The following is a 2,500-nucleotide window of genomic DNA, read 5'->3' on the forward strand; positions in this document are numbered from 1 at the left end:
AGCTTCCGAGATCAGACGAGATCGGGCATAGCCATGCTGGTATGGCCGTAAGCGAACGAGACTGCAAAGAGAGGGCTATTTAAAGATCAGCCACTATAATCGGTATTTCCAGGCAGTCTCCCATCCAAGTACTAACTGGGCCCAAACCTGCTTAGATTCTGAGATTGGGCATTGACTCTTTATTTATTTAAAATTTTTTTTGCAAATTTATTACATAATTACTGAAAATTTCCAAAAGTACTAACCTGGCCCAAACCTGTTTCGGTTTTCTAAGACTGGGCATTGACTCTTTTTTTTTTTTTTTTTTTTATTTATGCAAAACTCTTAGATAATTACTGAAATATTCCAAAAGTACTAGGCTGCAAAGAGAGGGCTATTTAAAGATCAGCCACTATAACCGCCAGTGCATTATATAAGTAGAGAAGGAAACCTAAAAGCTTACAGCACCTGGTATTCCCAGGCGGTCTCCCATCCAAGTACTAACCAGGCCCAAACCTGCTTAGCTTCCGAGATCAGACGAGATCGGGCATAGCCAGGCTGGTATGGCCGTAAGCGAAGGAGGCTGCAAAGAGAGGGCTATTTAAAGATCAGCCACTATAATCGGTATTTCCAAGCAGTCTCCCATCCAAGTACTAACTGGGCCCAAACCTGCTTAGATTCTGAGATTGGGCATTGACTCTTTATTTATTTAATTTTTTTTTTTGCAAATTTATTACATAATTACTGAAAATTTCCAAAAGTACTAACCAGGCCCAAACCTGTTTCGGTTTTCTAAGACTGGGCATTGACTCTTTTTTTTTTTTTTTTTTTTTGCTAGATTATTAGACAATTAATGAAAAGTTCCAAAACTACTAAGCAGGCCCAAACCTGTTTCGGTTTTCTAAGACTGGGCATTGACTCTTTTTTTTATTTTATTTTTTTATTTATGCAAAACTCTTAGATAATTACTGAAAAATTCCAAAAGTACTAGGCTGCAAAGAGAGGGCTATTTAAAGATCAGCCACTATAACCGCCAGTGCATTATATAAGTAGAGAAGGAAACCTAAAAGCTTACAGCACCTGGTATTCCCAGGCGGTCTCCCATCCAAGTACTAACCAGGCCCAAACCTGCTTAGCTTCCGAGATCAGACGAGATCGGGCATAGCCAGGCTGGTATGGCCGTAAGCGATGGAGGCTGCAAAGAGAGGGCTATTTAAAGATCAGCCACTATAACTGCCAGTGCATTATATAAGTAGAGAAGGAAACCTAAAAGCTTACAGCACCTGGTATTCCCAGGCGGTCTCCCATCCAAGTACTAACCAGGCCCAAACCTGCTTAGCTTCCGAGATCAGACGAGATCGGGCATAGCCATGCTGGTATGGCCGTAAGCGAACGAGACTGCAAAGAGAGGGCTATTTAAAGATCAGCCACTATAATCGGTATTTCCAGGCAGTCTCCCATCCAAGTACTAACTGGGCCCAAACCTGCTTAGATTCTGAGATTGGGCATTGACTCTTTATTTATTTAAAAAATTTTTTGCAAATTTATTACATAATTACTGAAAATTTCCAAAAGTACTAACCTGGCCCAAACCTGTTTCGGTTTTCTAAGACTGGGCATTGACTCTTTTTTTTTTTTTTTTTTTTATTTATGCAAAACTCTTAGATAATTACTGAAATATTCCAAAAGTACTAGGCTGCAAAGAGAGGGCTATTTAAAGATCAGCCACTATAACCGCCAGTGCATTATATAAGTAGAGAAGGAAACCTAAAAGCTTACAGCACCTGGTATTCCCAGGCGGTCTCCCATCCAAGTACTAACCAGGCCCAAACCTGCTTAGCTTCCGAGATCAGACGAGATCGGGCATAGCCAGGCTGGTATGGCCGTAAGCGAAGGAGGCTGCAAAGAGAGGGCTATTTAAAGATCAGCCACTATAATCGGTATTTCCAAGCAGTCTCCCATCCAAGTACTAACTGGGCCCAAACCTGCTTAGATTCTGAGATTGGGCATTGACTCTTTATTTATTTAATTTTTTTTTTTGCAAATTTATTACATAATTACTGAAAATTTCCAAAAGTACTAACCAGGCCCAAACCTGTTTCGGTTTTCTAAGACTGGGCATTGACTCTTTTTTTTTTTTTTTTTTTTTTTTTTTGCTAGATTATTAGACAATTAATGAAAAGTTCCAAAACTACTAAGCAGGCCCAAACCTGTTTCGGTTTTCTAAGACTGGGCATTGACTCTTTTTTTTATTTTATTTTTTTATTTATGCAAAACTCTTAGATAATTACTGAAAAATTCCAAAAGTACTAGGCTGCAAAGAGAGGGCTATTTAAAGATCAGCCACTATAACCGCCAGTGCATTATATAAGTAGAGAAGGAAACCTAAAAGCTTACAGCACCTGGTATTCCCAGGCGGTCTCCCATCCAAGTACTAACCAGGCCCAAACCTGCTTAGCTTCCGAGATCAGACGAGATCGGGCATAGCCAGGCTTGTATGGCCGTAAGCGAAGGAGGCTGC

At 40.2% G+C, this 2,500-nt stretch overlaps 6 non-coding genes across 6 annotated transcripts in view; all 6 read right to left on the bottom strand.

Moving 5' to 3' along the window:
- LOC132135727 (5S ribosomal RNA) overlaps nt 1–53 on the bottom strand; it is a 119-nt gene extending 66 nt beyond the window's left edge. The window contains exon 1 of the ribosomal RNA XR_009430654.1: nt 1–53. This exon is cut by the window's left edge and continues 66 nt beyond it. This is a non-coding gene — a ribosomal RNA (5S ribosomal RNA).
- Nucleotides 54–435: 382 nt separating this feature from the next.
- LOC132136671 (5S ribosomal RNA) lies at nt 436–554 on the bottom strand. The gene has a single exon (XR_009431527.1). It is a non-coding gene; the product is annotated as a 5S ribosomal RNA (ribosomal RNA).
- Nucleotides 555–1,047: 493 nt separating this feature from the next.
- On the bottom strand, nt 1,048–1,166 carry LOC132136672 (5S ribosomal RNA). The gene has a single exon (XR_009431528.1). It is a non-coding gene; the product is annotated as a 5S ribosomal RNA (ribosomal RNA).
- Nucleotides 1,167–1,250: 84 nt separating this feature from the next.
- Nucleotides 1,251–1,369, bottom strand: LOC132135728 (5S ribosomal RNA). Its single transcript, XR_009430655.1, has one exon. It is a non-coding gene; the product is annotated as a 5S ribosomal RNA (ribosomal RNA).
- A 382-nt stretch (nt 1,370–1,751) lies between these two features.
- LOC132136673 (5S ribosomal RNA) lies at nt 1,752–1,870 on the bottom strand. Its single transcript, XR_009431529.1, has one exon. It is a non-coding gene; the product is annotated as a 5S ribosomal RNA (ribosomal RNA).
- Nucleotides 1,871–2,369: 499 nt separating this feature from the next.
- LOC132135950 (5S ribosomal RNA) lies at nt 2,370–2,488 on the bottom strand. The gene has a single exon (XR_009430862.1). It is a non-coding gene; the product is annotated as a 5S ribosomal RNA (ribosomal RNA).
- Between the last annotated feature and the right edge of the window lie 12 nt (nt 2,489–2,500).

The sequence above is a fragment of the Carassius carassius genome, unplaced genomic scaffold, assembly GCF_963082965.1.
Source record: "Carassius carassius unplaced genomic scaffold, fCarCar2.1 SCAFFOLD_60, whole genome shotgun sequence".
NCBI classification, from domain to species: domain Eukaryota; kingdom Metazoa; phylum Chordata; class Actinopteri; order Cypriniformes; family Cyprinidae; genus Carassius; species Carassius carassius.